This window comes from Pseudopodoces humilis, chromosome 6 (assembly GCF_049639895.1).
Source record: "Pseudopodoces humilis isolate 2021_Gansu_Grassland_sample_001 chromosome 6, ASM4963989v1, whole genome shotgun sequence".
NCBI classification, from domain to species: Eukaryota; Metazoa; Chordata; class Aves; order Passeriformes; family Paridae; genus Pseudopodoces; species Pseudopodoces humilis.
Genome location: NC_142205.1, coordinates 16,165,728 through 16,178,469, shown reverse-complemented (window position 1 = coordinate 16,178,469; position 12,742 = coordinate 16,165,728). Strand labels below are relative to the sequence as shown.

General features: G+C 34.9%; 1 long non-coding RNA gene across 2 annotated transcripts; it reads left to right on the top strand.

Annotated features, from left to right (window-relative positions):
- Positions 1-2,068: 2,068 nt before the first annotated feature.
- Positions 2,069-12,397, top strand: LOC148184116 (uncharacterized). Of its 2 annotated transcripts, XR_015772764.1 has the most exons (5): positions 2,069-2,380; positions 5,507-5,665; positions 7,241-7,380; positions 10,437-10,559; positions 12,001-12,397. It is a non-coding gene; the product is annotated as an uncharacterized LOC148184116 (long non-coding RNA). The 2 variants fall into 2 exon arrangements; XR_015772763.1 differs by lacking the exons at positions 10,437-10,559; positions 12,001-12,397 and adding an exon at positions 8,461-8,698.
- The last annotated feature ends 345 nt before the right edge of the window (positions 12,398-12,742 follow it).

The following is a 12,742-nucleotide window of genomic DNA, read 5'->3' as shown; positions in this document are numbered from 1 at the left end:
CTGTCACACTGCCACTGGCAGTCACACACAGACCTGTTTGAGGGCTCTGACTCATACAATTCAAGTGGCTGGGAATCTCACCACTGCCACAGGAAACAGGCAATTTCCAGGATACCTCTATTCAGGGCAAAAGCCTTTGTTAAACACTTGGCTTTTTGATTGAAAATATGGAGCATGGTGGGATTAAAGAAAATCAATTCAGTCACCCAAATGAACTCTTGTAAATTTGCAGCTCATTGCCTAGTTCCTTCTGTTTCTCCACAGGCAAGAGAGACAGGGGAGCATTGCCATTGTTGTCAGCTTTTGGTTTAATTTTCTCACGTAAAATAATTCATCACATTTAACACTGAGAAATAACTAATGGGTAAGATAAGTATGTATGTGTGGCTGTGAAAAGGAAATACTTTGAAATACTGCCTTGAAGTACTGATTTCTTTTTTGATACTCAACTGCAGAAACCCAAGGAACAGTCTGAGAAATGCCTCTTCACACTGAAGCACTAAATTTTTGGTGTGTGCTATCAAAAATATTTATTAGTGTTATTGTAATGTCTGTTATCTGGTTTTGATGTGTAGGTGCATATCTACTTATGAGGGTTTCCACTTATTTTTGAAATTTCAATTGACCATTTGGCCATAGAAAATAGAAAAGTATGGACAAATTCTATGGAGGAAATACAATAAGAAGCCTAAGATGCTGAAGAATTCATAAATATACTAGCAATCTTACTTTACTTCAGATCTTATAATCCTGCATCTGAATTCTTATTAAGTAATGCAAGCAAAAATTCACTATCAAGAACACTCTTTTTGCTTAAAAACAAATACAAATATAAAATGGGGCAGCATGCATAAGTATTTTCAAAGCTCAGGGTTTGTATCACAGCTGGATACCTCAACAGTGACAATTCATCAGTTTAGAAGAAAATTCACTGAGATTTTTATAGGTTATTTTATAAGAAAAGGAATCAGTCACTTTCCATCATATCAGACAATCATATTGTTGGGGCTAGGGTTTCTGTTTCAGACAGGGTGGGACCGATGAGCTTTAGAGTTCCTTCACAAGCACACTTATATCATAACCTCAGTATATCAGATGGGTCAGTCAGTGCTATGCCTACTCATAGTGGCTACCAGAAAACTGCAAGCTCTGCCTGAACCTTCCAAATTAGTTATATACTAGAATGAAGAGAACTGTAGGCTTGGTTCATCACCTGAAATTCTGGGAAACAGATTTCAGGTCAGAAGCCAGGTCAGTATCCACTCTTCAGACTTGCATTTCCACAGATAATTAGATATCACATGCCATAAATGAGATAACATATCGAATTCTAACACATGCATGAAACCAAGAGCTATACTTAAAAGTCTTATATCATCCTGATCAGGAATTTCTTAACCAAAAGAACAACTTTGCTTCTGACACCAGATGTACACCTACATCATCGATTCAATATCTACAACTTCAGTGATCTGTTCATGCCTCAGGGTTAGCTTGCCACAGCCATTTTCAAGGCATGTAGACATACACATAGTCATCATCTGTCAAGATTATCCTTGAATGTCCTTTTAGAAGTAATCCTTCTAGTCTGATACCGTTCCTTTGATTCTTACAAAGAATTCTGATCTTGATTCTTTTTCTGCCATTTTTAACAAGGCCAGTCACAGAGTCAATTTGCTGATTCAGCTAGAAAATGGATATCATTGTGCCAAACTTCAGATATGGCAGTAATCTAACTATAGAAGATCCATGATAACTGGTAACTACTTCTCAAAGTTCAGATAGTTTTAATGTGTCATGGGAAGGGAGCCTCTCTCAACTACTGCCTCCCCAGTCCTTGTCTTTACCACTACTAAACTGCTTCAATCCTCTGCATCCCAGAGGAAAGAAAAAAACTTTAAGTCTTCCCCATTCACAAACATACACATAAGTTTCTATGACGTTTGGGGCTGGAAACCCATCAGCCCTGGATGATTCCCAGCACCTGTGCATGATTTCCTTACAAAATGGGACCAGCTGCCTTTTTAAGGGCCCCAGAACTCCCATGCTTTGTAATGCTGGAGTGGGGGAAGAAAAATTTCTTAAATTTTACTTAAGCTAACACTGGAGTGGAAGATAAATTAGAGCTTATGGACTCATGAACAGGAGGTTAAGCTGAAGGCAGAAATAGAGTAAGGGCAAAGTTGGGAGGGAGTAAGGGGATATGCTGTAAATCAGGAAAGAACAGTGAAAAAGGAAGGACAACAAAGTTGAAGAAAAACAAGTATTCTGGAGATGTAAAGCACAGGCAAGGAAGGAAAACAAGACTAACTCTGCATGCATAAGGGAAGAGTCGTGAGATGCAGAAGAAAATTGAAGACTAGAATTAACATGAATGTGGGTAAGGTTATTAAGGTGAAAAAATCACTTCTGATTATAAACAAGGAAAATAAAACACCAGCTTCTGAATTACTATATTTACTTGGTGTAGAGTTAAAAACGGGAAAAATTTACTTGTAAGGAGGAGCCAAGTTTAGAAATTATTTCAAAAGTAGGGTTTGGACATTGTAGACTGGAGCAGCTGTTCAGAAGCCATTACAGTCCATTGTGCAAATTTTTCTTAGTTCAGTGCTTATTGGCTTAATAGAGTGCTCAACAGGAATCTTTATGGTCCCCTCTATTAATCTTGTTGTCAGCCCTGCACAAATTCCAAACTTAAATACCCCCACCCCTTAGCCCCCCTACACTTACAGCATGACAAGAATGCAGAGGGAGTCAGACCCTCACTTCAAAAAACAGAAGGAGGCTGCACAGGGAAGATACTTTGCATTGCAGGGGAAACAGGGGAGAAAGCACATTGCTGTGCTTGGCTTCCTCTCATTCAGTTTTCTTTTATCTAAACACCTTATTTTTTTCTTACTCTCTGTTATTTTCCACAGAACCAGAGTTTTTATCTCTTTTAAAGTGTAAGACATCTGTCCCTCATCACATTCCAAAGCATAAGGGACACAGAGTTCTACTCCTTACTCATCCCTATTTGTATCTTCCACTCAAAATGATCATATAAGTAGAGCTTCTAGCCCAAGGACTAACAGATATCTTCTTGATTTCTTTTGCATGAAAGGCATTTTTAAAGGGATTACTGCAGGAGGGAATGTAATTTTTCCCTCTGCAGTCAAAGCAGAGTGTTTTTTGGAAATAGAATGATACTTCCCAGGCAATGTCTATCTACAAGGCAGTAAGATAGCTAGAGTTACTGAAGTTGCATGGGATTTTTTCTAAAAATATCTTTGTTACCCAGTATATGCAAAATAGATCCTGAAACATCATTAATTTTATGTTTTCCCTTCATTCCTGTGCGTGATAAATTGTCAGAGAATTTTTCTCTTCCAAATTAAGTAAGCCTTGATTTATCTTTGAACTAGATGCCAGGCCAGGATAAATTTTTCTTAATTGAACTGTAGTCCTTAGAAAAACTGCAGAGAGGTGTTGACATGACCTTAATCACTGTGGTTCTGACAGTTTGTTTAGCATAGCTGTTTGTTTTGGAATAGTGAATTCAGAGAAGAGAATTTGTGCATATTGCACTCCACAAAGCACATGAAGGTCTGAAGGTTACATGCAGTAGTTATTGCAAAACACTTAACTTTTATCTGGACTCGATAAGTCCTCTGTATTTACTACATGTTGAAGATTGCAATCTAGCTTATCCTTCTGTACTAGGAGAATTTTGGTACCGCTGCAGAGCTATCTCATGGATTCTGCCCTGAAGTTCAACCTCTTCTAAGATTACTCTATGAAGAATGGTTGCAATTGCATTAATTTGCTCTCTCTCTCTTTTGAAAATGCTTTTACTTACCACAGTCTTTCATGGAACATCTAAGTTTTGCATCTGAAGATGAGGCTGAATTTTCCAAGTAGTAAGCAGAGTGAATAAAGCAACAGACTACAGAATACTATGTAAATTATTCACAGGATTTAGGATGTTTGGTTATGTCTTGAATTAATCAGTATGGTTTTAATTACACTTGTTACAAATGGAACACATTTTTTACTAGAGGATCAAGGAGCCAAATTTGAAGATAACAGACTTCACATGTTTTGTACCTTCTGTCATGACTGATCAAGCTATCATCGACTGCGTGATGTGTACTACTCTTTTAACAGCAATGTTAGTTTTCTTCAGGGCAATGTCATAACAAATAAATATAAAGCATAAATGTGATGTCTTTATATCCTTAGCATCTGAGGTGTGAGATCACCTACATTAGCAACTGCCCTTGAGCTAAAAAAGATAGCCTGAAAATTCAGATCTCTAGAAAATTGTAATGTTGTTCTTATGGTAAAGAATTCATAGATAAACTGATACCGACTTTTACTACACGTAGCTTGGATTTTTTGGATTTTGTTCAACTTCTAAAAGCCTGTTTTGACAGCACAGATTTGTCTATGGGTAAAATAGCTTAAAAACAGGCAGAATGCAGCTTCCCTCGCAGCTGAAAATAACCTAACAAATTGAAAGGAACTCTGAACGAATTATATTAAAAAACATTAAGGGACAAACATGGAGTTACTTGGAGTAAATCAGCATAGCTCTTTGAAATTCAAAGAAGCCACACTGATTTATGCCAGATGAGGATCTGCCCATAATAAAATAAGTTTAAAATTTAAATATTTACACAACTGAGGTATTACAGAAAGTTTAAAATTAAAATACTTTTCTTAATCTTTCCAGTCAAAGTTCCACAACTTTTTGTGGTTACTGGGATGTTTCCACCATGTTATATTTTTAACCATGTTACTGGCTCTTAATTTGCTGCAGACCATCATATACCTGTATCTGCATGTAAATCTGAGCTGAAAAAAATAAGTTGAATAAAAATAAGGTTATTTCTTTTTTTAAAAGAACTTTAAAATTAACAAAAGACAATTGCCCTTGAATTACAAATACAATGTGATAACTAGAAAAGCAAGGTTTGCTAACATATAACATCTGAGCAATTGTCTTGGTTTCAACTGGGGTAGAGTGAAAGAATTCTCCACAAAAATAAACCTAATGAAATTTCAGTGCACTTATGTTCAGCTGAAGGCTCTCCACAAAACTCATCTTTTAGCCCTTTGAATTCTCCTTCTGGATAGTGCTCAGACCTGAAGTCTTGTGGATTTCTTTTCCCAGACGTGTTCTTGTATTTATCAGCAGCTTCTCTGAAAGCAATGGCTTATTCTGTGTTGGAGTCCTTGCATGTAAACTGAAGACAATTTTAATAAGAACCTCTAGATTAAAGGTGTTTTGTTGAAGATTTCTAAGTACAGTCATGTGTTCTGGTCCAAGTATACCTCAAGGAACATGCGATCCAGTAGTGTTAATGTTTCAAATAGTTCTTTGTGCTGATCCATAACCCAGATGTTCCAGCAGAAGTTATCTGGAAGCCAGAACTCTGCTTGGGACCCTTTGGTTTTTTTTAAATACAAAAATGTGAGTCAAGTTATCCACCTGGAATATTGAAAATAATTTCTTCTCCTCCAGGAAAACGTCTCATCTTAGTTCACTGATCTTGCAGAAAAAAAAGAAAATAAATCCTCTGAATTGCACCATGTTTTCTGATTTTGGAAGCACTTAGTGCATACTGCCTGTTCAGTCACTTGTCCAAGTGTCATTAGAAGTATCTGGTGTTTCTTTACACAGGTGAGTATATTAGGGCTGTTTTTCAGAAAGTTAAAAGGTGGTTTGCCATTGCTGGAATGTCAGCTGTTTAGTCTTTGCTTTTGCATACCAGCAGCATTCATAAGCAGTTCTCTATTGCAGACCCATTTCCAAGCTTAGTTTTCCATACAAATATGCCCTGTATGTTAGCTGCACATCTGGAGCTGTTGATTTTTGATTTTTATGAGTTGAATGAGTTACTTAAGAGAGCATGCACTTTTCAGTGGTCTTTTGGGTCAATATGTAGGCTAACCACCTTAGTCGTACAATAATTGAACCCTTTTACATTTTAGTTAAATTTTCCCTTTGTAATTCAAACTATGATCATTCTTATTCTGAATTTCCAGATGTTTTACTTGGCAAATGTTTATTTTAAAACTTTTTTTCATTACAAATATCACTAATTATCCAAATATGCTGAAGTAGAAATATATGTAGATGAAAATTAAGAGTTGATCTATAAAAATAAAAATTGAAATAGTTGTAGAAACCCTCTAGCCCCCAAAAAATAAAAGTGCTTTTGTCCTCTTTAAATACTAGCTTCAGAGTTATTATTCAGGGCAAAATGCATGAGGAAATAAACTATGTCTATACATTGATACTTTTATTATGTAAAACATTCCTTGAATACTCTAAAATGCCATAGAGTTCAAAATTGCTGTTACATATAGATTGAAAATGTTTGAAGTGTTGAGAACTGCAGCATTTTGGTGGAGGTATTTTGATCATATCATAAGATTATGGACTGAAATATAACACCTCAAGCATACAGGACAAATGTCTATTTTACATTGAATACGTATTTTGTCTCTCACAGTTTTTGATATATTTGTTATCGCTTGCAAAATCCTATTAGATATTGCTTTATTAGTCTATTAATTTATTTTGCATTATTAAGGAAAGAATAAGCAATGTGCTAATGGAATTCATAGATTATGCCATTTTGGGGGAAAATTATTTTAGATTACTGTCACAGTAGTATTATATTTTTTTTAGGATTCCTCCTGTTTTACTTACCTGTGCCCAGAAAAGCCTAATCATATATATGTATATGTACATTTACATATATATATACATGGCTTATCTGATTATAGTAGTTTTTATTTTATTATATTATTATAATGCATTTTTGAGCCACTACTCTGTAAAGTTAACATTCCTCCTGTTGGAAAATCATGTAAAATGTCTGCAATAAGGATGAATGGTAACTGCTAAGTTACCTTTATTGGTGCTGAAAGCCCCTAAGTGTGACATCTGAAGAAGAGAAAAGATAATACATTAAAAAAGCTGAATGTGCCTCAACCAGATGACCAGGTAGCAGCTAGTACTGTAGCAGACTGCCACACTCAGCCAGACCATACACAGCTAGGCAAACAAAAAATTATGAATGAAAGAGGGACATGGGCTTTGTCCAGAGAGATACTGCAGCTAAACCTTGACAGAAAATATTTGGGAAAGAACATCAATGATGCTCACCCCAAGCTGAAAAGGCCTCATCAGCCAGCCTCTCAGGGTTATATTCCAGGGTGCTCAATAATCCATTTTATCTGACTCCAGCTGTTGTGATCACAGACCAAGCAACAGGTGTCCCTCCCTGGAAGAAAGGGTCAGAGCTCATGGGAAAAGGGGAACAAGGAGATTTTATAAAGCGCACTCGTGGAGTCCAGATAACAGCTGATGAACGGATGGCGTTGCAGGTAGGAAGAGCTCACAAGAAAATGAATAAAAGACATAAGAATGTTTTCAAAAGAGTGATGTTAAATCTACATGTGTCTAGAAAAATATATAATTTTTTAGATATCTCAATAGGACTATTTGTGTGTCCTGCATATGAATAAGAGACTGTCATACAATGGGAAGGGAACCTGAGGAAAAAAAGAAAAATATCTGCTACAATATTCCTATTATATAATGTTTCTATCTCAAACATTCAAGTTTAATCCAGGATTGTGTTGAGACTATAATTAGAGAAAAAGTTACGCCTTGCTAAAATTTACTCCAAAATATGTGAACACTTGCAGCTCAAAATGCCTTTCCTAACATTGTCAGAACCATTATATCTTGTGAGTTTTTCTTCAGGTTTTTTCTATTTTTGAACTGAGCTTCCCTGGGTTTGTTTTAGTTTTAGAATTTTTTTTTCATTTTTTTCCTTATCATCTATGCTACATGCCAACATTTATGACCTTAAATGTAGAATAGCTTCAGGCAGAATTAATTCAATCATGATACTTCCTTCTATGCTGAAGCAAATCACCAGGAAAATTAACACTCATTAAAACCAAAAGTGTTTAAAATCTAATATCTCATTGCAAAACTGTCCATTTACTAAAACCCAATTAAAATGCAATTATCTTTATAAGTGATGTATATAATATCTTAGAAGGTCAATTGCTCTGCACTTTATGAGTCCAATTTGTTTGCAGATTATCTAGTGCAAGAAAATTTAGAATGGCTTTTAAACTTTTCAGTCTTAGGATACGTTACTAAATATTGCCTTTACATAAACATTTTTATTAAAATGAAAAATATTACTAACTCATGGTGAATAATTCTGCATTTATATTTCTGTTCTTTATGACAGCCACTAATGGTAGATTTTCTAGTAATAAACAGCCCTCTCTCATGGAATCCCTTACTTTCAAAAATGCTAAAGTGGTTATTTTAATCTAAATAGATCAGCATGTTCTAACTTTCAAACACATATAGTCAAACTGCAAATTGCTATCAGTGGGAGGATAGACACCTGTTTGATGGAATGATTAATTACTTCTCTCTAGGTACCCTTTTCTCTTTTTTGACCTGTGAAAGAGCTGGACACGTGGCTGAGATGGATGCCTATGTTCCACATCTCTTACATGATCAGATGACACAAAACACAACTAATTTTATATTGTAATTTGATTTGGAGGAAAATTTTTATATTATAAATATTTTGTACTAAATCCTGATGGCAAAAATATCAATTCCAGACACTTGTTATGTTGTTAAAAATATAAAAGAAATTTGTATCAAAAAGCCCATCTGATTCTGATATATATATTTTTTTTTAAATTATGAACCACCTTGAGGAGGAAACTAAATCCTCAGCTACCTCTTCAATGAGAGTCCAGTGTAAAGTATTTAACACCCTTATTTCCTTCCTGCTCATGTTACCCGGGTTTGTTCCTTCCTAATGACTGGTGGGCTGAAAAGATATTCTCCCTTCATTTGGTAAGCATATTTGAACTTGCTACTTCTAAAGTATGTAAGAAAATAATGTTTCCATTCTTCTGCCTTCCTGTATCTGATAAAATGTCCCCCTTTCCATCCACAAACATTTCTATAAATTTAGAATTTGTCTTTCTCCTATTGTGTTTAAACTACTTTAGTTGATTACCTATAAATCAGCATCTCATACATTCCATTGTCTTCTTTCCATTTGTATGAACACGTTTCTAGTGCTCTTTTTTTCCCCCATCAATTAGGGCTTTTTTCCTGTCATTTTTTCTATCAAGTGAACAAAAGTAGTTTCCGTTTTTGAATTAGGTTAGGTTTTGGGTTAGGGTTTTTCTATTTTTAACTATTCTAGTGATTTTAAAAATGAGTTAAAAATAATTTTTGTTGGTACTAAGTCTTCTGGTTTCTTAGGCAGTGATTTTTTTTATTTTTTTATTTTTATTTTATTTACACTCATAAATTCTGTCAAGGAGATGGTTCCTTGCAGGTAACTATTCTTTCAGTGTTTTAGTAAAGTGAAAATTGGTGTATTTTCTGACTTCACTGCTCTTTTTTATCAGGGAAAAATTACCCTCTGGCCCTTTGTCTGCTAAATTATAACTACAGAGAAAGTTGTAGTTGTCAGGCTTGGAAGAATTTAAATTCATCTTTTTTCAAAACGGTTCTTTTTTTCTCTAAAAATGTTGTACAAGTTATTTGGTAGTTTCAGAGAGAAGTACAACTTTTAATGTGAATGTATTTTGTTATGGAATGATCAAACCAGTGTGAAACCATGAAACCATTTCAGATGCTTGGGTTTTTAATGTTTGAATACCCTTATGATGATCAAGATAAAAGTGTCTTAGGAAGTGGGGTTATGTAGGTATGCATATATCTGTGTGTGTATACATATATATATATATAATTTTATTTTAACCTGTCATACCCTTGAAGCTAGACTTGTCCTATATCCAATGCACCTGGTGCCAGCCCAGGCTCAGCCACAGGTTCTGGGTGTGCTCTGGAGCACGATGGAGCAGGCAGTGAGGACCCTCCTGCCCTGGGCAGCCCGAACATGCACAGGGAGGGAGCACCAGCTGCTCAGGGAATGTTCTCCATCACCCCTCACTGCAGAGTCACTCATCTGCCCACCCTGTGCCTCTGGGGTCTGTAACCTGAGCACAGGGCAAGCAGATTTATGTCATTCTGGGGTAGGTTTGGGGTGGTGTTCCTTCTTCTTACTCTTCCTCAAAGAACATATCCTTAATATGTTCACAACGTATTTGTAATCTATCGTATTCTATGAAATGGAAAACATTGCTGAAAAGCAGAACTTGTTTCTCTTTAATAATTTCAATATTCTAATAAGATAATTATGATTTAGTTGTTTTTTTCTTTTATTTTCCCCCCATGCCAGTTTCTCACGGAAAAAGTTAAGAAATGAACAACAAAAAAGAGAGATAAAACCAGAGTGTCATTTAGAAGCAGAGGTATTGAAATTAATTAATATTTGCTTTATTAATATTTTATTATTAATATTAATTAATTTTTTGATTAGTCTTTTAAGCAGAAAACTATTGCTTTTGAAAAAATACCCAGCTTTACCCAATCAGAAAATCAAGATGGAAGTAAGCAAAAAACCCTATAAGCGATTATTACCTTCTAATCTGCATACAGAACTGTAAGTACTCATGGAGGGTCACAAATAATGAAGAACTTCAAGATTATTTTACTGGTCTTTTATTTATTTTGTCATTAATATTTTTAAATGTCTGGACAAATAGGAGATATCAAACATATTTTTGTAATCTTTAATTAGTATCAAAGCAAGCCTAGGGTGTGAATAGTTTTTAAGGGAAAAACCCATCATAAAGAAGTCTAAATCTATTTGTGCACTTGAGACTGGAGTCAAAGTTGACAGTTTATTGCAGTGGTGGTATGTACATAAAATTTATATTCACAATCCCAGAAGAGTTTGGCTTAAGCAGATCAGAAGTTCATTTTTATTTCAGTTAACTAATACCCTTGGAAGATAGCTTCATGGTTGTTTCATTTGATGATAAATTTGTAAGAGTCATTGCCTGTAGGAATGTGGTAGATGAGAGGAATATGGACAGAAATAAAATCCAAGCAGAACAAAAGGTCCACAGAGGGACCTCTCTGACAGTTAAACCCCCTTATTGATGGATGTAGCATTCAGTATCTTCTGTTAGGAGATTTGTACTTGGACACTGTTTTTATTGTTATCTTGTTACACCAACTTCTTAAAGTAGTGAAAAAGAAATACTCTTACTATGTAACTTCAGCTAGGGAAAGGAAATGGTTAAAGCCATGTGCTCACAATATCTGCGTGAAAATTAAGGTGATTTTCATGAAAAGTGAACCTTACATCCTCATAATACTTTGTCAAGGATAAGGTACTTCATACAACAGATAAATATGAGAAGATCCCATATGTTTCTTTATTATTACTATTGTGACTGATGATTATCACACATTAATATAGAAATGGGGTTTGGATGTCATTGCAGAAGTTCAGAAAGAAAAAGCTTTTCAAACAATAAGCTGTATGACCTTTGGATTTTAGATAAGTGGGAATAGAGAGCTTATCTTATTTCCTCTGTAATTGTATATTTGATAGAAAATATGCATGGAATTAAAAAGACCTCAGCTAAAAATGTATTCACATGCTCATGAAGGGTAATTAAAACTGATAATATGACCTGACTGGAAAAGGGGGACAGGGTGCATGCATGAAAATTTAATGGAATATTTAAGTAGGGACTTTTAAAGTGCTGAAATAGATTCTATTTCTAATAATTTTTAATCTAGACCATAAAATTCTCTACTCGTACCAAAGTCATTTATGAACTTTTTTAAAAGCTGGACTGGTCCTGTGCAGCAGGAGTAGGATTTTAAAATTGTTTTTAATTTTCTATTATTTTAATTTATTACTTAAGGACTGCAGAATATTTGAATAAAGGAAAACAGGCATTCAGTCTGAGGTGTGATGGCTGGGGGGACAGAGGGCATCCGAACCTTTAAATATTACAAATATTTTGGAGAGGTTGGAAGAAACTATGCAAAGTGTCTTGACTGTTTTAATTTTTTCATTTTGGGAGTATTTTGTAGAATCAAAGACTGTCAAGAAATTATGTGTGTGCACTATGCTGAAGGACACCACAAATGAGAAAAAGCAGCGAGAGGCAATATGACAGCTCAAAACAGACATTTGGAATAAAACAAGTTTATTCAAACATAAAACACTGCAATTTCTGTGGCTACATAAACAAAGAACTCTAGTTTCTAATAATCTTTATACTCTTGCTAGATAAACCTGGGAAAAAAGTTAAAAGGAGATTCCATGATCTCCCATGCCCAGAGCTCATGGCAGTTTCAATAAAAACGCATGTGAAGATACAAAAAACATAGAGGAAGATGGACACATTATAATTTTAAAAAAGCATTTAAGCCTTTAAGAGGATTTTTGATTATTGTTGTTCTTTTGTACACAGGAGAAGATAGGCATATACTGGTACCATAAAGATATGAATAAAAAAGCACTGAGTATCCATTTTATTGGTTTTGAAACATATTTGACCTGAGAAATCAAGATAGTAGTTGAATCACAGGGAAATATACGCAATATAAAATGGAATTTGGAATTCACCAATAATGTCCCTCCTAATCACAGAGTCTAAAATACCTGAGAGTAAAGGCAAAAATCTAAAAAGGTCAAAATTAAAATTAATTTTACTCTCAATCCTTTTTGTGTCAGGAAAGATTTCAACTCCTTGCTCGCCATGAGAATGACCGCAAGGCAGGCAATGCCCTTTCAAAGTCCAAAGCCCCTTTGCCGTTGAG